Genomic DNA, 22,215 nt, shown 5'->3' with positions numbered 1-22,215 from the left:
AGAAAGAAAGAAAGAAAGAAAGAAAGAAAGAAAGAAGAAAAGAAAAAGAAAAACCACGGCCATGGGACAAAAACTGGAAAGAAAGCTCTCAGGTTCAGAGATGAGCATATGGGAGTTTGCGGGTGGTGGAATCATTGTTCATTTTCTTCTATCAGTCTCCATATTTTCTATAATCTGCATTTATGGTTTTTATTATCAGCCGCCAAAAATCAAAAATTAAAGGTGTAGCAGCTGAACCTTTTGGCTAATTATTCAGGGCAAAAATAATAGACTACATATGAAAGAAAGACTGGAAGAAGATTCAGAAATAACAGCAGCTATTGTGTGAGAATTATGAGATTGGGGGAATTTTAAAAGAACTTTGTCTCTCGCTGGGCACGGTGGCTCACACCTGTAATCTCAGCACTTTGGGAGGCCGAGGCGGGTGAATCACAAGGTCAGGAGTTCAAGATCAGCCTGGCCAACATGGTGAAACCCCATCTCTACTAAAAATACAAAAAATTAGCTGGCCATAGTGGCAGGCTAATCCCAGCTACTCGGGAGGCTGAGGCAGGAGAATCGCTTGAACCCGGGAGGTGGAGGTTGCAGTGAACCAAGATCGCACCACTGCACTCCAGCCCAGGCGACAGAGTGAGGCTCCATCTCAAAAAGAGAAAAAAGAACTTTGTTTCCCAAACCTTCTAGAATATCACTAAGGACTGCCATACTTTTTTTTTTTTTTTGAGATGGAGTCTGGCTTTGTCACCCAGGCTGGAGTACAGTGGCACAATATCTCAGCTCACTGCAACCTCTGCCTCCCAGGTTCAAGCAATTCTCCCTCAGCATCCCAAGTAGCTGGAGCTACAGGTGCCCGCCACCATGTCTGGCTCATTTTTGTATTTTTGTATATTTAGTAGAGACAGGGTTTCCCCATATAGGCAAGGCTACTCTCAAACTCCTAACCTCAAGTGATCCGCCTGCCTCTGCCTCCCGAAGTGCTGAGATTTACAAGCATAAGCCACCGCGCCCAGCCTCGTGCATTGTAATAAATCGTTTTGTAAAACTATTCTTTGTGAAAGAATCAAGGAAATGGTTGCCATGCTGTGATGTGAGACCATCCTGGGTTCGGGGAGGTCTGCGGGAAGTGGTTGGATGAGACCTTCTTTAAGAAGCTGCCATGCTTTTTCCTTCCTTTCCTTCTGTCTGCAGCCCTCCATCACCTGAGACTGCATGCTAAGGCAAAGCTCTCTCACAGCGGCCAAACAGGCTGATTTTAAAGCCACCTCTGCTCGCCCTGCTGGGGCAGGCTAACCAGCCAACCAGCTACACAGAACCTGCTGGAACCTGGCCCTCCGTGGGCACGGGAAGCAGCCGGTTGGGCTCTCTGCTGGGTGCTCGTGAAGCGTGGAGCACTTTCCGACACTCACAGTGAGAAACGTCCTCTGGAAGCCTCCCCGCTCCCCACCTTCTGTCATCGGGGAGATAATTCATTTATGCAGCATTCACAGAAGACTGACATTTTCGACTTTTTTAGCAGAATAAATTTATAAGGTAAATTAGGGGGTGGGAGCCCTAGTGTCCTAGGCAGATTCAAACTGGTAATTACAGAGGACCTAATTATGTATTCACCACGGAGCCTTCTGGAACAGCGAAGGCTACAGGATGGCTCTTATTCTTCCTGCAGAGGACCATCTCCCTTGGAAGCTTCACAACCAACCTTTGAGAGCTTGTGCTTCCAGCCCTGGGCCATGGCAGCAAAGTGCCCTTGTCATGGGCACCCACGTCCTGATATCTGCAGAGAACATCCTGACCCTGGGCAGGGAGCCCCAGTGTCCCCCAATAGTCATGAGGTCAAATATTCTTCAGACCAGGAGTCCTGACTTGGATAAAATAAAAGGCAAAAATACAAAACAGGGTTTTGCTTTTGTTTTTGTTTTTCATTTTTTGTTTTGAGACAGAGTCTCGCTCTGTCACCTAGGCTGTAGTGCAGTGGCACAGTCTCGGCTCACTGCAGTCTCCACCTCCTGGGTTCAAGCGATTCTCCTGCCTCAGCCTCCCAAGTAGCTGGGATTACAGGCGCCCCCCACTACACCTGGCTAAGGACAGGTTTTTTTTTAAATCTGGCTCTGCCCGTTTTCCCCCAATCCCCCCAGAGCTCCAGATGACATCGGCAGGCTGTGGTATCAGAAGGATCATTTCCACAGCCTTCTCTCCTGCTTGGCTGGGAGCTCCTTGGGGGCAGAAACTGTGTCCTTTGCTTCTCCATCTCATCAGAACTCAGCTTGGGATCTGGCCTGAGTGCAGTTGCTGAATGAAGGGGAGAATCAATAGTCAACAAAAATGCACAATGGCCCTAGGAAGAGAAAAACCCTGGGCTTCGGCAAAGTGGTAAACTGACTAAAAGACTCCCTTTGTCACCCAACACAGTGCCACGCAATATTTGAATACATAGACACTTTTTTTTTTTTTTTTTTGAGATGGAGTCTCACTCTGTCGCCCAGGCTGGAGCGCAGTGGCCGGATCTCAGCTCACTGCAAGCTCCGCCTCCCGGGTCCACGCCATTCTCCTGCCTCAGCCTCCCGAGCAGCTGGGACCACAGGCGCCCACCACCTCGCCTGGCTAGCTTTTTGTATTTTTTTTGGTAGAGACGGGGTTTCACCATGTTAGCCAGGATGGTCTCGATCTCCTGACCTCGTGATCTGCCCGTCTCGGCCTCCCAAAGTGCTGGGATTACAGGCTTGAACCACCGCGCCCAGCCTAGACACATTTTAGATGCAAATCCCTCCTTTCTGTGACCCATTCTCCCTTGTTTACCAATGCCCTCCCTGCTCCCAAAGCACCTCATGGTTCACTTGGTAACTATGCATTGTGTTCTGTTGTGGGTCAAATCATGCCCCCCACCCCACCATAATATGTTGGAGTCCTAAGCCCTGTACCTGTGAATTTGCCTTAGGATCTTTGCAAATGTAATTAGTTAAGGTGAGGTCATCCTGGGTTAGGGTGGGCCTTCCATGCAATGACTGGTGTCCTCCTAAAAACACAGCCATGTGAACACAGAGACACACAGGGAGGACGTCTGGTGACAGTGGAGGTAGACACTGGACCCAGACAGCTGCCAGGAACACCAAAGAATGCTGGCAACCACCAGAAGCCAGGAAGAGGCAAGGAAGGATCTTCCCCCGGACCGCGAGCGTGGCGTGGAGACACTGTGATTTCAGACTTCTGGCCTCCCCAGCTGTCAGACAATCAGCGCCTCTTTTTTAAGCCACCCAGTTAGCAATACTTTGTTACACCAACCCCAGGAAATGAATGCGTGCTCCTGCCCTGTGCTGGACCATGAGCCAGGGCCAGGCCAGCAGAGCCAAGCTATCTGGATACAGACCCTGCCCTCGGAGGCTCAGGGGTCACAGGCCTTTTCTACGAAGTGGCAAAAGTGAAAAGTATCCCCAAGGCTGGGGCGCAGTGCCTCACACTTGTAATCCCAGCACTGTAGGGGACGGAGGCAGGAGGACCTTATGAGGCCAGGAGTTCAAGGCCAGCCTGAGCAACATTGTGAGACCTCATCTCTACAGAAATTGGAAAATTAGCCAAGCGTAGTGGCACAGGCCTGTAGTCTCAGCGACTCGGGAGGCTGAGGCAGGAGGATTACTTGAGCCCAGGAGTTCTAGGCTGCAGTGAGCTATAATGGTACCATTGCACTCCAGCCTAGGTGACAGATCCTGTCTTTAAAAATACATAAATAAAGATTTCCCTGCACTTCATATTTGCAAAGAGAATGTTGACAAGAACTGGTGGCCCTCCTTGTCACCCTCAGAAAAGAGCAATGATGACTGGACTGTGAATATCTTGAGGCCCAAACCATGGCAGGTTTGCCCTGAACTCCCACTCAGACACCCCCTGCCACCCTCTCATCCTAGCTTGGGACTTTGCACATAGTTCAAGCTCCAGTTATAAAGCCAGGGTTTAGGGGAAAATAATGCTTCAGTGGAGGAAATATTTAAGGGCTGAATATTTGTAGTGGCCCTTAAATCACACCCTCCAAGTAACCGCATACAAAGTTGACCCTAAAATAAGACTGCACCCCTGTGAAAGTCTTCAGCCACTGAAGTGTTAGCTTGGTGTGTAGCTGGGTTTCATTTTCATTTTTGTGTTTAATAAATAAAAAATTAAAAACAAGAGAAACAATTAACTAACTAGGAGTAAATTACCGGACAGGAAAATGGAATTACATAAAAGACACATTTCTCTGGTGCTTTACTGAAAACCCTCCTGGACATAATAGAGTGAAGAAGCCCTGTTTTCACTCCTCCCCTGAGCACTCCATGAAATGAAATTATCTAGGCACATAGATCCGCCTCTGCTCCTGCACACAGAAGATGAGGAAGAAACCGCTTTACCTTTCTGCCCCACGAGCCTCTTAAGAAAGCTCAGGCCTGGGGCAGGATGGGTTCCTGCTTGGCTCTGCTACCTTCTCTCCTGTGTGTGTGACTGTCGGGGAGGTAAATTAAGAATTCACACTTCTGCAAAGTGCTGGGTTCACGCCCAACCACAGGCTTCTGCAACTTTGACCAAAGACACATATGGTGGGGTGGATGTGACCTCGCTGTTTATGGAACGGTCTCCCCCAGTTGACTGAGGCTTCAGTGGGAGTGAAGTCATGGGGCAGGGCTCACAGAGGGCTGACTCAGACCCAGGCTGTGCCCCTCTTATGCACCAGGCAGCAGCTGGACATTTGACATCCACTCTTCCTACACACCACATCCCCCCACTGCCGGGTTAGACATCCGTCTCATTTTACAGGAGGGAAACCTGTAAAGCTATGCAACCAGCTCAAGACTGCATAGGCAGTAGCAGCAGACCCAGGGTTCAAAGTCGGGTTTTCCAATGACAAAGGTCCTGTTGTGTCTACCTCCTCATGTTAGGGTAACCCAGGCTGTGCTGCTACACAACTTAATCTCTTTATCTAAGAAGTTTACACAAGAAAGGTTCACATGTCCTCTTTTGCCCTAGGCTGTTGGTGGTCCTCCTATCCCTCTAGCCACCCCTCATGGCCTCCAGGGCCTCCATGGCAGGGGAAGAGGCAGACGGAGGAGTCCCACTGGCTCTTAACTGCCTCAGCCCAGAAGTGACACTCATCACCTTTACTCACAGACCATTGGCCAGAGCCAGTCACATGACCCAACCCGAACCTCCAGAGAAGCTGGGAAATGCAGACCAGCACCCGAGTGTGGTTGGCAGTGCCCACTGGTGCCATGTCCAGGAAGAGAGTGTGCACAGTTACTCTGTGTTGACTGAAGGGGCCTTCACTAGAAATTTCTTCACCAGTCAATTTGGGAATCAGGACCATGGGTCAACGGAAGTGCCCGCACACCTGGGTTTGTTACATAACACATGCAGGATCTTATTCTGAGCTGACTCGGGTTTTTCCCTCCATCCTCTGAAGTTCACTGCTGGCACTCTTCCTTTATCCATCACTCACTGTGCTTGCTGCCATCACACTGAAGAAGCATGGGGCTTTCAAGGTAATACAGAGGCAATAATCTAGGAGACTTTATTCCTCGTTGTGCAATGTGCCCTCAGGAGCAAACAAATCTGCAGGATTTGGAAGTGAGCAGCTAGCTCCTTGGAAACAGAGACTCATAGTTGGGCCCCTCCAGTCCAGAAATGTGTCCACTTGACATGCCAATCAAAGGAGATGTTGGAACTTTGGAAGGTGTGAGGTAGGTGTGTGGGATAAGGTAAAAACACCCAGGCTTCACTTCAAAGCCCTCAAAATAGGGTTTGATGGATGGATTTAGAACATAGAATTTTTAAGCTAGAAGGAACCAAGAGATAATGCAGTCCACCTACTTCAGGAGGGAGTCTGAGGCCAGGGGGAGGCAGGGGAGTCACAGGCCCGGGGTAGTGCCTGAGCCATGGGGTAGCCCTGATGCCCCTGACTCCCAGGCCCAGAACTCCTTCCTCAACTCATGGCTCCCCAAATCCTTTTTCCATCCATCAATCAACAAAAGAGAAATAAGCATTGGGAAACCATAGAATTTTGTCTCCAATAGGCCTGACAAAGGCTTAGAAAAGGCTCACCAATTCCAGTCATTTAGGAGGGACCCTGAGTCACAGAAAAAGGGCGGGAATCTTCACGGATCAGAGAAGGGGAGCAGAGCACTTCAGGGCTTCTCTCCTTCTATCTCAGTCAGGCCTGCTATAACAGAATACCATAAACTGGGTGGCTCAAACAATGGACATTTAAACAGACATTTATTTCTCACAGTTCTGGAGGTTGGGAAGTTCAAGTTCGAGGTGCAGGCAGAGCCAGCGTCTGGTGAGGGCTCTCTTCCAGGTTTGCAGACCGCCTCCTTGCTGTGTCCTCACTGGAGAGAGTGGTCATCTTTCCGGTGTGCCTTCTCACATGGGAGCTGATCCCATCTAAAGGGATTCCACCCCCATGACCTAATCAACTCCCAAAGGCCCCACCTCCTAATACCATCACATTGGAGGCTAGGACTTTAATTTTTAGGATTATAAATTTGGCAGGGGCTGCGGGGGACACGTTTATACCATAGGATGTTCCATGTGCTCTGTTCCTAGTTTCCACTCACTGTGCCCTGGGAGAGGTTTGAGAGGTTGGCCCTCAATCCAAACAAGTTTTCTCCGAACAGGAGAAATAGGAGGCTGCTGTATTCTTAAAGAAACCAGGGGCTTATTCATGAGAAAGTGGGTGTCCAAGCAGTCAAGAGAACCATGCCATTCCACAAGAGCACTGCACTGAGATGTATCAGGACCCAAGCCAGGAGAGGGGCCTCCCAACAGGCCCTGCTGCAGCAAGCGTGACACCATGCCAACATCTCTCAGTGGCTGAGCTGTGCCCTCATGGACCACAAGATTTGGTCTGATGCCAAGTGTGGGAAAACCAAAACATTGCAAACTGCCGGGGATCCAGGAACTGTTTCTAAGGAAGCTCCTTGTCAAATGGGTCAGGATGGATATGATTCCAGAGTACACTTCCAGAGCCCAGGTAATCCTGGGCATTGTCAGGTCACAAATGGAGAAACTACAGCCAGGGAGGACAAAAGGCCGCCAATCAGCCTGTGCCACCCCCACTGTAAGGCACCCTGTGCTCCCCACTGCCTCTATTCAGAGTCTTGGGCAGGAGGAGAGCCCTTGGTGTCTGGCTCTGGCTTCTTAGCCTCATCCGTAGCTGGCCCACCCTCTGATCCCTGAAAACCAAGCACTGTGCTCACCTTGATCACTGGACTATTTCTCTCCACTGGGGGGCTCTGGCCAGGTTTCAGCAGCGAGTAAAAAACTGCAGCTGGTTGTTCAGAGCCCAGACAGCCAAGGGTTGCCTCCTCCAGGAAGTCTGCCATCCTCACAGTCTCCTTTCCAGCAGACACTCGCTCTGTCTGCTCAGCCCACGCCTCACTTAGTCCTGCTCCTGCTCCAGCTCCACAGCACCCACTGGGTCCCAGGTTTTGCTGGGCTTTCTTTCTGTCCCTCCCCTGCACCTTGAGTAACGTCAGGCAGAGACCACAGCTCATTCAGCTGCATGTCCCCAGCTCCCACCCCAAGCAGACTCCTAGGAAATGTGGATGAATGCATGGACCCTCAACTCAATGGATACACGGATGAGGGGAAGAACCAGGCAGCAAATGTGTGAATGGGTGAGGGAACGATGCAGGGTGAAACAGTGAGTGGCCACGTGCCTGCTGCCTCCCCACCAGGAGAGGCCAGCAAACAGAAAGATTTGGCAGGGCGACACAGGACTTCAATGACATGTGTAAGATTCCTCTCCTAAAGCAAGTGCAGGGCACATGCTGTTTATTATATGGTTGTCTGCCTTTGCTGGAAACCTGAAACTGCCTTTTTTTTTTTTTTTTGACACTTTGTTTTTTAAGAGCAGTTTAGGTTCACACCAAAAGTGAGCGGATGGTACAATGTATAGTCATATTGTTCCCCTATACCCCTTTCCCCCACAGGCAATCAACATCCCCTACCAGGGCGGTGCCTTCATGACAACTGAGGAACCAGCACTGATGCGTTGATATCACCGAATCTGCCATGTGCATCAGGGGTTCACTCTTGATTTGCACATTCTCTGGATTTGGACAAATGCGTAATGACATGTATCCACCACTAAGTGTAATACAGAGTAGTTTCATTAATTTTTCGATGGCTTTTATTTTTAAAAAAATAAAAGGAGAAGAAAAATAAAAGGCACGGAGGAAAAGAGAAAGAAGAAAGGGAGGGAAGAAAGGGGAAAGGGCAGGAAGAAGGAAAGAAAGGAAGAAAGAAAAAAGGAGGACAAAGAAGGAGGAAGGGAGAAGAGAAGGGGGCAGAGGGAGGGAGGGAGGACAGGCAGCTAGGCTGGTGAACTTGATGCTGAAGGGTTTAGGCCAAGGTGAGACTTGGTAGGGCTAGGGTCAGGAAGGCCCCTCTGGAGTTAGCCTGTGATATTGTTAGAGGATGGGGTGAAAGGCCAGCGAGAGGCCACGCCTTCATCTAGGCATAAGAAGGCGAGGCCCACCTGAACCAAGGTGGGCCCGAGGGTGGCAGAAGGGCTTCGATGGGGCCTTCCCCTCTACCTCCGGCCTCCTTTATTCTGGAGCAGAGCCAGGGATCCCGAGCTCACTCGGAAAGCCCAGGAACCAGGTGTAAGCCACACGGCTCCCTTGAAGCAGGTCCCAAGGATGAGCGAAGGGGGTTTCCCTCTGACCTGTGTCTGTGGAGTCAGCCAGGAGACCCTCCCCTCCTCTGGCCTCTGCAAGATCAAACCTCCCTGTTAGTGTCAAGTCAAAAAAACGTTTCCTGAGCCCCTGCCGTGTGCTAAGGCTGCCGGACAGGGATCAGAAAGAGTTCAAATCGAGCTCGGCTGCTTCCTGGCAGTGTGACCTCGGGCAAGGCCCTTCAACCCCCTCCGAGCCTTAGTTTCCTCCTCTGTGAGATGGAATCCTAGCGGGACCTCCCTCACAATGCAGTTCCAAGGAGGAACTGAGAGAGCTCAGGTGGAAGTTCCAAGTTCAGCATCTGGGCGTGGAAGGCACGTCACCTGTGTGAATGCAAGCCCCATAGATAGCCAATACCAAGAAGAACGCAGCGAGTTCTATGGAGACAAAGATGAGGCGTGTTGTGCAAATACACCAAGGAAGGCTTCCTGGGGGAGGAGGCATCTTCACCTCCCACTCAAGGCTCAGCCAAACATCACTTCCTCCAGGAAGGCTTCCCTCTGCAGGCTCCGACCAAGCTCTGGGCCTCATCCATCACAGCACATCAGTCCCTGGGCTGTAACCCTGCAGGCCCCAAGCTGCTACTGAACTCGGTGGGTGCAGGAATGGTGTCTTCTTCACCTCTGGGACCCCACAGTACCCCAGGACTTGACATGTAAACAGCTCTCGTTTTACCAGCTGTAATCGAAACACGCTGTAATTTCTCCACAGCTCCCCCAGGTACCACCCTGTTTCTCCAAGAAGAGCACATTTGTGACAGGGCTGTCTATGCCCACTCTGTTGGGTCTCTGTCTTCCCAGTCCCTGCAGAAACCACCCCATCCGCCTTGGCTCTCAGGAGCCACCCAAGGGCCCTTGCCAAAGTCACCACTGGCCTCTGTGCTGCTAAGTGCAATGTCACCAGGCAGTCCTCATCACCCCAGACCCGTCGGCTGCCTGTGCCACGGCAGAGCATTCCTCCTCTTTGCTGGGCTTTGAGGTGGCCACGTGCCCCTGGTTTTTCCCCCCATCTCACCGACCAGCAATCTCTTTTCTGATTCTCCCTCATCTCTCAACTTCGGGGCATAGTTCTGTCCCAGAGCTCATCCCTCGGACCTCTTCTCAACTTACACTGGCTCCCTTGGCGATACCAACCTCTCATGTGGCTTCCAGTGCCATCTACATGACAATGTGTCCCCAGCCACGAACAATGCTTCCGTGTATCCAGCCACCTGATGGACTTCCTCACTGGGTGCATAACAGGCCTCTCACTGTTAACCTTCCCAAGACTGACTTCGGAGCTCCACTCCCCAAATCCCTTCTGCCACAGTATTCTCTAATTCAGAATATGGTCATTGCTCAGGCTAAAACCCTGAGAGTCAGCCCTGACCTTTCTCTTTCTCTCACACCCAACATCCAACCCCTCATCACACCGTATGGGTTCTGCCTTTAAAGTCTTTCCAGAACATGGCCTGGTCTCACTACCCCCACTGCCACCTCCCCAGGCCAAGAACCTCCTGTCTGATCGTTCTGTTTCTTCCTTGAGGCTAATTTCAACAGTCAGTCTGACATTTTGAAGCATAAACCAGATCACAGTGCTGCTCTGATGAAAACTTTCTGTTACTCAGACTAAAAACCAAAGACCCTGTGATGGCCCAGAGGGTCTTAGGTCCCAGCCTCCTTTGCCTCTCTGACCTTAACCCCACCACTCTCTCCCTCCAGAACACCACTCGCTGGCCTGCGGATTATTCTGCAACTCGCCAGCAGGTACATGCCTCAAGGTCTTTGCATCTTCTGCTTCCTCTCCCTGCAATATGCTCCCCAGGTCATGGCCTGCTTCCTCTCCTCCTTCAGGTCTCTGTTCATAGATTGCCTTCTCAAGGAGGCCTTCCTGGACCAACTGATTTATCACTGAAACACTGACAACTTGGATAAAATGAACAAATTCCTTGGAAAAACACCAATTAGCAAAACTGACATAAGGCACAGTAGCTCACACCTATAATCCCAGCACTTTAGGAGGCTGAGTTGGGAGGATCCCTTGAAGCCAGGAGTTCAAGACCAGCCTGGGCAACATATCAAGACCCCGTCTCTACAAAATTAGCCAAGCGTGGTGGTGTGGATCTGTAGTCTCAGCTACTCGGGAGGCTGAGGCTGGAGGATCACTTGACCCCAGGAGGCTGGACTGCACCACTGCACTCCAACCCAGGTGAGAGAGTGAGACATTGTCTCAAAATATAAAAGCAACCAAAAAACTACCATCAGAAGAAACAGAAAATTTTCAGAGTCACGTCTGTTTAAGATTGAATCTGTAATTTAAAACCTTCTTCCCCTCTTCCTCTTTCTCTACCTCTCCCCACCCCCACCACAAAAAAAAAAAGAAAAGAAAAGAAAAGAAAAATTAGGTCCAGATGACTTCATTGGTAAATTTTTCCAAACATTTAAGGAAGAAATACCAATTTTACACCAACTCTTCCAGAAAACAGAGGAAGAAAAAATACTTCCCAACTCATTTTATGAGGACACAGAACCCCGAAACCAAAACCTGACATGGACATTACAAGAGGCAGGTGAATCACTTGAGGCCAGGAGTTCGAGACCAGCCTGGCCAATATGGTGAAACCCCGTCTCTATGAAAATTAGCCAGGCATGGTGGTGGGCGCCTGTAATCCCAGCTACTTGGGAGGCTGAGGTGGGAGAATTGCTTAAACCCAGGAGATGGAAGCTGCAGTGAGCCGAAATCATCCCACTGCCCTCCAGCCTGGGTGACAGAGCAAGACTCCGTCTCAAAAAAAAGAAAGAAAATTGCAGACCTTAATCCCTCATGAGCACAGATGCAGCAATCTTAAACAAGATATTAGAAAGTTGAATACTGCAGTGCATTAAAAGGATAATACATCATGACCAAGTAAGTTTTTTCCAGGAATGTTTCGTTGACTTATTAAGTAATTGATGTGCTTATGTGGAGCAATTTCTCAAATGTTGTATTAACTGACAAGTACAAGTGTCTGCAGTAGACCGCATTTGGTATAAGAGAAAAGGAGAAATGTGAAAATATCCACCTATCTGCTCATATGAACAAAAAAAAACAGGAAAGATAAACCAAGGACCAGTGAGGTTAATTACTATATTCATTTGCTTGGGCAGCCATAAAAAAGTGGCCCAGGCTGCCCCTGGCAGGGCTGCCCGTGGGGTCCGCCTGGGCGGTTGTGCATGAGGCCGCCTATATGCTGTTTGAAGAACAGGTTTCCATGCACTTAGAGGAGCATCAGAAAATGGACAGACCCCAGGTTCAGCCAGCAGAGACAGGAGAAGCAACTGGACGTCAGAGACTATGGTTGGACATCGGAGAGGAGCGGCTTGACTTCAGAGGTACAGCTTGACGGCATGGCTTTGGAGAGGAGTCCAGCTGGGGATGGCCAGACTTCGGGGGTAGATTACCTTCCAGCTCCGCGTCCCCATTCTGCTCCCTTTCTTCCTGCTGAGAGCCACTTCCATTGGCAATAAAATCCCCCGCGTTTACCATCTTAAAAAAAAAAAAAAAGTAGCACAGTCTGGTTGGCTTCAACAGCAGAAACACGTTTCCTCACAGTTCTGGAGGCTGGAAGTCTGAGGTCAAGGTGTTGCCAGGGTTGGGTCCTTCTGAGGCCACTCTCCTGGGCTTGCGGATGGCTGTCTTCTCCCGTGTCCTCTCATGGTCCTTCTGTCCTTGCCTACGGCCTGTCTCTTCTTCTTACAAGAAAGATAACAATCAGATTGGATTAGGGCCCACCCAGATGACCTCATTTTACCTTAATCATCTCTTTAAAGGCCATATCTCCAAAAAAGGTCATATTCTGGGGTATTAGGGGTTAAGGATTCAACATACGAATTTGCGTAGGACGTAATTCAGGCCATTGCAGTCACATACAGGGCTTGGGTGAGAAGGGGGTGAAATGTTCAACATGATGGGGTCATAACACAGAACACTCTCTGATTATATTTTATATAATCCTGACCATGTTAATGTGTCACGGGCTCAAAGAAAAGAAAATGAAGTCACCCAGGAGACACGAGAGGACCTGAATTAGAATACCAGCACACTACAGAGCTGTATTTCAAGTAAATAGCAGAACTGCTGCAGGGGAGAACTGAGTCACTTTTGAACATGGTACTTGGATTATATGCCCTCAGACACTAGACAAAAAGACCCTAAACAAATATTGAACTCTCATTAGTAGGCTTCCTTTTCGCAGAGGAATGGATTAGCACTTCGGATACTCTACATTCTATCACTGAACAAATATGTGACTGTGTTGTTGATCGTGGAAGCCAGCCTTTTCACTATTGAGAAGGGAGTTACAAATATGCAAAAGGAGAAAGATAAGAGGTACCATGAGGTGTTGTTTGGAATTGGAGATATTGGTGTGAATTTATAGGTTTCTATAGATAGATAGACAGATAGATAGCTGATAGATAAATAAGCAGGTGATAAATATATGCTGGTAGACCAATGATAGATAGATAGATAGATAGATAGATAGATAGATAGATAGATAGATAGATAGATGATAGATTGATAGATACATAGATACATACATAGATAAATGATAGATTGATAGATATGCATACAGATATGTGTGGACATGTGATGTATGTGTGTGTGTAAAGTTTCCCAGTTCTGTCTGCTAAGAGGGCCTCGTAGCAATAAGCATATGTATAGACAAGATCTTGGTTTATAAATGTCATTTTCCACACAAAGGAACTGATGACTGATTCCAGGGCTGGAGCAAGGAATGTACAAGATGAGCTTAGAACATCTTGTAGCAAAATGTAAGGAAGTGCTCCAAAAAAAAAAAAAGATAGAGATATGTCAAAAAAGCACAAGAGCCAGACTAAAGAGGCTTCCACTGGCCAAGCCTAGGACACTTTGAGTGTCAAAATAAACAATGGCAGTAAATGGTTATAACCTATAGTGTGAAGTATGAATCTGTGAATCATACCGATAGAAACAGATGAATAAATAGGAAGAAAAATTCGTTCTTATAGTAGAAAGCCAACTAATAAAAATAGAACAAATGATAAAATTAGAAAATCACCCTTTGGCAACCATAATAATAATTACAATAATCGATTCAGGCAAGAGTCATTAATAGATGCTAAAACTAGGAGATAAGACTTTGAGGAATAACAGGATATTTACATAGTCTCAAAGCATAGCCTCACATCGTACTTTTCAATTACAAAGGATAAAGTAGTGTCTATACTAGAGAGGCCTGACAGTGCCATCTCAACCGAGTGATCGAAGTGATGTCACCAGCCATGGGACTAATGGGCCCCACGTGCTTCCTGATAGGATGCACTGAGGACATAGCGTCACTGCATCATGCTCCAGCCAAAGGCCTTACCTGAATCTACCTACAAGAAGCCATCAGGAAACCCATCCTTGGATTCCAGGCCAGGCACGGTGCTCACACCTGTAATCCCAGCACTTAGGGAGGCCAAGGCGGGTGGATCACTTGAGGCCAGGAGTTCAAGATCAGCCCGGCCAACATAGTGAAACCCTGTCTCTACTAAAAATATGAAAATTACCTGACTCTGGTGGCACACATGTAAGGCTGAGGCATGAGAATCGCTTGAACCTGGGAGGTAGAGGTTACAGTGAGCTGAGATTGTGCCACGCCAGCCTGGGCAACAGAGCAAGACTCCATCTCAAAAAAAAAAAAAAGAAAAAAGAAAAAAGAAAAGACACCCATTCTACAAAGTAACTGGGCCATGCTCTTCAAAACTGTCTGTGTCATAAAATATGAAACTAAAGAGGCATGACAAATGAGAACAACAGATGACCTTGGGCTTTCTTGCAGTATAAAAGATATTATTGGGACAACTGGTGAAACCTAAATAAGGAATAGTTTAGGCTACAGTTTTGTACCGATGTTAATTTCCCGATTTTGATCATTGCACTGTGGTTATGCAAGAGAAATCCTTGCTTTTAGGAAATACACATGCTGAATTAGAGGCATCATACTCTTAGAAAGTTCAGGGAGGAGAGAGAGAAAGCATATGTAGTAAAGTATTTGCATTTGGGGAGTGATATGGTTTGGTTCTGTGTCCCCACCCAAATCTTACCTTGAATTATAGCAATCTCCACATGTCGTGGGAGGGACCCGGTGGGAGGTAACTGAATCATGGGGTCGGGTTCTTCCCGTGCTGTTCTCCTGATAGTGAATACGCCTCACAAGATCCGATGGGTTTTTTTGTTTGTTGGTTTGTGTTGTTGTTGTTGTGTTGTTGTTTTGAGACAGAGTCTCGCTCTGTCACCCAGGCTGGAGTGCAGTGGCGTGATCTCGGCTCACTGCAAGCTCCGCCTCCCTGGTTCACACCATTCTCCTGCCTCAGCCTCCAGAGTAGCTGAGACTACAGGCACCCACCACCATGCCCAGCTAATTGTTTTGTATTTTCAGTAGAGACGGAATTTCACCGTGTTACCCAGGATGGTCTCGATCGCCTAACCTCGTGATCCGCCTGCCTCGGCCTCCCAAAGTGCTAGGATTACAGGCGTGAGCCGCCGCAGCCAGCCGATCTGATGGTTTTATAAAAGGGAGTTCTGCTACACATGCCCTCTTGTCTGCTGCAATGTAGGCCTTTCGCCTTCCACCACGATTGTGAGGCCTCCCCAGCCATGTGAAACTGTGTGGGAATCAATTACACCTCTTTCCTTTATATATTACCCAGTTTCAGGCACGTCTTCATTAGCAGCATGAGACTGGGAGTGTAGGTAAAGGACAATCAAGAATTATTTAGACTATTCTTGCAACTTTTCTGTAAGTCTGAAATTACATGCAAAAAGGAATCAATCAATAGAGTAAAATTGCAGTCCCATTCCTGGCACTTCCTACCTCCCGCTTGTGTTTTGATTTTCTCTGTAGCAGTTACTGCCATATCAACATCATGCATTTTATTTTAAGGCTTTGTTTTTGGTTTTTAAGATGGAGTCTCAATCTTTCGCCCAGGTTGAAGTGCAGCGGCGAGATCTCAGCTCACTGCAACCTCTACCTCCCGGGTTCATGCAATTCTCCTGCCTCAGCCTCCTGAGTAGCTGGGATTACAGGCACCTACCACAATGCCCGGCTAACTTTTATAGCCTGTCTTCACCCACCAGAATATAAACTCCAAAAAGGCAGAAAGTTGTATCTACTTTGTTCATTGCTGTCCCCAGCCACTAGAACAATAATTGCCACAGAATTTTAACAATGTTTGTTACATCAGTGATTTGCACAGAGTCGTGCCCAGAGTATATTTGTGGAATGAATGAGTGAATTCATGGGGAAACAATGTCAAGTTGGACCTGAAAGATGGGGTCCTGTCTTGCCAAAGACATCTCTTCGATGAGGCGCAGCTCTCATGGCCTCAAGATTAGTATTTGAAGGTCAGCCTTAATGGAAGTATCACAAGAGAGCATCTTCACAGCCTAACCCTGGAACTTACTTTGCTGTGCTGTGAACCCAACCTGGTTTTGATGAGTCTATTCCCACCCCCGACAGGAGTGGCACTGTTGTCGGTATGTCCCCAAGAGAAATATACCTGAGATGCACTTCTCCTTAGCCCTCAGGGCTGAGAGGAGACAATTCTTCAGCAGCCAGTAGGACCCACTCGAAGCTTGTCACAATGCCAGGGCTATGAGTCAAAGCTCCCCAAGTATTATCGCTGCATATACTCGGTGCTTCTTTTGGTAGGCAAGACTGGAGGGCAAAGGAAGATCCAAAAATGCGTGGTTTTTAACGCCAGATTAGGAATTACTTGGGAAGAGGCAAAGGGACTCCAGGGAACTAAGGCAGCAGAGAGAAATGCACGATCCCTCCTCTTCCTCTCTCCACTCCCTCTCGGAAAACGTGTAACCATCTGTAATTCTTTGGCATCTAGGGCCAGTGTACTGTTATTGTTCCTGTCTCTTATTCTACAGCATGGTTCTCTGACTCGTAGAATCATGAAGCTCGCCTGGGAAATAGATTCAGTTGATCTGGAGTGAAGCCCAGGAATCTGTATTTTTCACAAGATGAAAGATCAGATTTGAACCCAGGGTTCTTGCTCAGAGGTCATGCCCTCACCCACTTTGCTCTGCTCTTCTGATTCCCTGGCAGGGCTACAGGAGTACACAAGGATGTCCATTGTAGCACTTTTCAATATCACAGAACCAAAAATGAACTTCATGCTTCCCAATGGAGGAGTGATTAATAAATTCTGATGCAGTGGAACTTGTACTGTCAGCTATGATAGAGTAGCTTATAGAAGACCAAAATGCCTGTTAAGAACAACTGAAAAATTCAGATAAAGTAAATTTTAAAAATCTTTTTTTGAAAGAATCGGGATCATAGGTTGGACCATATAGTGATTCTCAACAAATTTCAAAAGATTCAAATCATTCAGAGTTTGTTGTGAGATCATAGTGGTATTAAAGCCAGAAATCAATAACAAAAAGAAAATTAAAAGATAAAGTCTCCAAATGTTTGGAAATGAACTAAAACACTTCTAAATAACCAAATTGGTCAAAGAATAAATCAAAATAGAAATTACAAAATACTTTGAACAAAATGAGACTAAAATACAACATATTAAAATATAATCTAGAGCTAAAGCTGTGATTAGTGGAAAATACATAACCTTAAAAGCAGATATTGGCTGGGTGTGGTGGCTCACTCCCATAATCCCAGCACTATGAGAGGCCAAGTTGGGCAGATCACTTGAGGTCAGGAGTTCGAGACCAGCCTGGTCAACATGGTGAAATCCCATCTCTACAAAAAATACAAAAATTAGCCAGGCGTGGTGTCCACGCTTGTAATCCCAGCTATTAGGGAGGCTGAGGCACTAGAACAGCTTGAACCCGGGAGGCGGAGATTGCAGTGAGCTGAGATCACACCACTGCACTCCAGCCTGGGTGACAGAGCAAGACTCTGTCTCAAAAAAAAAAAAAAAAAGGCAGATATTACAAAAGAAGAAAGACTGAAATGTAATGAAGACAGCAGAAATAAGTGAAGAAAACAGAAAACAAACACAGAATAGAGAAAATTAGCAAAGGCAGAAATCACTCCTTGAGAAAAGATGATTAAATTGATAAATATCCAGAAAAACCAACCAAGACAAAAAGAGAGGAAAAAAAATGCCAATATTAGAAATGAAACGTGGACATCACTACAGTCCCTATGGGCACATTATGAACAACTACTTTCCAAAACATTCAAACATTTAGACGACATATACAAAGTCCTAGAAAACACAACTTTTCAAAACGGATGCACGAAGACATAGAACATCTAGCATACAAATATTTTTAAATTATTTTGTAATTTAAAATCTTCCCAAAAAGAAATGTCCAAGCACAGTCAGTTTCCCTGGTGAATTCACTCAAACATTTATGGAAGAAGTAATGCCAATGTTATACAACCTTCTAGAGAATAAAAAAAGAAATGCTTTCTTACTAATTTTATGATACCAGTACAACCTTGCTGTCAAAATCCTGATAAACACGTTGCAAAAACGGCAAATTACAGATCACTCTCTCTCAAATACAGATGCTAAAATTCTAAGCAAAATATAATCAAATTGAATCCAGTGATCTTTTAAAAAGGATAATACATTTTGACCACATTTGATTAATTTCAGGGATGCAGGCCTGATTTTTTAATGTTTCAAAAAATCAATTTAACTTCCTACATTCTCAGAAGATGCAGAAAAATCATATTATCGCCTCAACAGATACAGAATAAACATTTAATATAATTCAACATCCTAGCTGGCTGTAGTGGCTCACACCTGTAATCCCAACACTTTGGGAGCCCAAGGTGGGAAGATCACCTGAGGTCAGGAGTTGAAGATCAGCCTGGCCAACATGGTGAAACCCCATCTCTACTAAAAATACAAAAAGTAGCCAGGTGTGGTGGCAGGCGCCTGTAATCCCAGCTACTCCGGAGGCTGAGGCAGGATGATCGTTTAAACCTGGGAGGTGGAGGTTGCAGTGAGCCGTGATCGTGCCACTGCACTCCAGCCTGGGTGACAGAGTAAAACTCTATCTCCAAAAAAACAAAAACAAAAACAAAAAAACCTCTAAGCAAATACTGAATAGAAACGAACTTCCATACTCCTGTAAATAATATTTATTTTAGGCCAGGCACAGTGGCTCACACCTATAATCCCAGCAATTTGGGAGGCTGAAGTAGGAAGATTGCTTGAGTTCAGGAGTTCAAGACTAGCCTGGGCAATATAGTGAGATCCTGACTCTACAAAAGATTTTAAAAATTAGCTGAGTGAGGCAGTGCACAGTCCCTGCTACTTGGGAGGCTAAGGTGGGAGGATTGCTTGAGCCTGGGAGGTGGAGGTTGCAGTGAGCCATTAATGCACCACTGCACTCCAGCCTGGGCAAAAAGAGTGAGACCCTGTCTGAAGAAAAAAAAAAATCTATTTTAAAAACCTACAGTCATTATCATCTTATGCTTTCTCCTTGATCAAGAAAAGAAGACAAGGATTCCCAATACCACCATTTATACAAACATTGTTCTGAAGGTCCTAGATAGTGCAATAAAAATAAATAAAATATATAAGAATTGTGAAAGAGTAAATGAAACTACCGTTTTTTCAGACAACATAATAGCATATGTAAAATTATCCAAAACAATCCACAAACTGTTAGAATTAATAAGTGAAGTTAGCAACACTAACTAGATTGCTAGACACTAGATCAGTATTAAAATGTCATTCTCATTTCTATATAACAGTGGCAAATATTTAGAAAATGAAATTTTGAAAATGATACCATTTAGACTTTGGGCTTATGATAATGGAATAATTGGTCAGGCAAATACTCTCAAACATAACAACTATAAAATCTGGACAAAATTTATGAAAAGAAAAAGTATTTGAAGACACAATCAAAAGAAGGCAGAAACCAAAAAGGATTTGTCACAAGGTGGCCATTGGAAAAAATTTTGAATCTGTGGTTTTTTCCTTGAGGTAACTGAGAGTGATCTCCATCCTCACAAATCTTGTGGCTGAAAACCTCATTTTTACAGACTTGAAGATGTAGAGGAGATAGTTCAGGGCTAGCAGAATAGCTGGAAGTTAAGGGGGGCATTCCAGGAAGAACAAGAGCAATAGAAGGAACAAGACTCAAAAATCTGCATCTAAACTCTGCTAATTTGCACATGCATAAAGGAGAACACAGGGAATCCAGGGGAAAAGAAGCAGACATCACTGAGAGAGATTTGTAAGTTTGTTGCATTTTTTTTTACTAAGGGCATTCCCCAACATGACGAGCTCAAGTAGTAGAAGATTGAATCCTTACTGGCTTGAGGTATTAGAGGTCAGAGCTCAAGACTGGCAGAGCAGCAGGAATTTAAGAGAGGAACCATAGGAGCAAGGAAGTCACAAGGGTAGATGCCAAAATGTGGACATAAACTCTATCCAAACCCTTGAATGACCACTAAACTATGCTGTTGCAAGGGAGACCCCAGCAAGCCAAGCCAAACATACAGCAGTTGGAACCTGAAAAACCAGGACAGAAAAGATGATGTTTAAAGATTGAGTCTCAGCAAACTAACAACCTTCTAGAAGAAAAAAAACAACAATCCTTAGAAGAACATGACAGAATCTAGAATCACTACAATATACTGTACTCAGTATCTAGTTTGCAACAACATCAAAATACCAAAAATGCAAATAAATAAGAAAATGTGACACACACTCAAGGGAAACAGCAGTCAATAGAAACTGACTCCAAATGGCACAGACGTTGGATTAGGAAACAAAGACTTCAAAGGAGCTATTAAAAATATTTCAGAAAAATAGGGCCAGGCATGACGGCTCACACCTGTAATCTCAGCACTTTGGGAGGCCAAGGTAAGAGAATTACTTGAGGCCAGAAGTTCAAGATCAGCCTGGGCAACATAGTGAGACCCTGTCTGTACAAAACATTTAAAAATTAGCCAGGCATGGTGGCATATACCTGTAGTCCTAGCTACTCAGAAGGCTGAGGCTAAATAATCACTTGAGCCCAGGAGTTAAAAGTTATAGTGAGCTATGATCACACCACCACACTTCAGCCTGGGCAACAGAGTGAAACTCTGCCTCTTAAAAAAAGAAGAAGAAAAAGAAAAGAAAAAGAGGAGGAGGAAGAGGAAAAAGAAGAAGAAAAAATAAAGAAAAACGTGGTTTTAATAGATTAAATGAAAACATTGTCTTAATAAGTGAACATATAGAAAATTTTAACAGAGAAAATGAAACTTTAGAAAATCTAGTACATAATTTTTTATTTTCCATTTGAAATGGAAAATGAAGCATTTACTAGGTATGCTTAAAAACAGATTGGAGATGGAAGAAGGAAAAATATCAGTGAACTTGAAGATAAATTAATAAAAATCATTCAATCTAAGGCAGAGAGAAAACTGATTGAAGGAAAATGAACATCACAGAACTTTGAGAAAATATCAAAAAGTCCAATGTAGACGTAATTGGAGTTCAAGAATAAAGCAGAGAGAGAATGGGACTAAAAAATGCTCAAATAAATAATAACCAAAAAATTCCCACATTTGATGAAAAATATTAAGTTATAGACCAAGAAGCTAAACAAATCCTAAGCAAGATTAATACCAAAAAAATGCTACTTTGACACCCCATAGTCAAAAGACTGAAAACAAGATAGAGATAAATTCTTGAAAGTAGCCAAGAAAAATGAGAGAAAAGAGAATAAAATTAACCACTGCACTGACTTCTCATCAGAAACAGTGAAGATCAGGATGTATTTAAATTACATATTTAAAGTACTCAAAGAAAAATAAAACTACCAACAAAAAATTCCATATCCAGCAAAATAATCCTTTTAAAATGCAAGCCCCACAAGAGAAAAAAACATGAGATAATTAGTCGTACATTACAAGAAATGCTAAAAGGCTGGCTGAAGGGAAACAATACCGGATGGTAATCTGAATTTATAGGAAGGAATAAAGTATACTAAAACACAAAATATGTGTATAAATATTATGGATATATATTTTTTCTTCTCTTAATGTCTTTGAAAGGCATATGATTGTTTAAAGCAACATTAAAAATATTGTGTTGTGGGTTTATAATGAATATAGATGTAATATATGCTATGATAGCTTTAAATAAAACCATTGTTGGGAAGTTCCTACCTTTTATCTGAAGTATTTCAGTACAAACTTGAAGACTATGATAAATTAAAGATATTTATTGTAATCTTTAGAACAATCATTAAAAATGTTAATATATAGCTATAAAGCCAATAAAGGATAAATAAAACACCAAAAGTATAATTAACACAGAAGAAAACAAACAAAAGAATAATTTAAAAAGAGGAAATATATAGAAAACAGATACCAAAATGATAGACATAAATCTTAACAAACTGATAATTAGGCTAACTATAAATGGACCACACACTAAAATCAAAAGGCAAAGACTGTAAAACTAGATAAAAATACAAAACCCAGCTAAATACTGTTTACAAGAGTTACACTTTATTTTTTATTTATTTATTTTTTTTTTTTTTT

This window comes from Colobus angolensis, unplaced genomic scaffold (genome assembly GCF_000951035.1).
Source record: "Colobus angolensis palliatus isolate OR3802 unplaced genomic scaffold, Cang.pa_1.0 Scaffold32, whole genome shotgun sequence".
NCBI classification, from domain to species: domain Eukaryota; kingdom Metazoa; phylum Chordata; class Mammalia; order Primates; family Cercopithecidae; genus Colobus; species Colobus angolensis.
Note: the sequence above shows the minus strand (reverse complement) of the source record.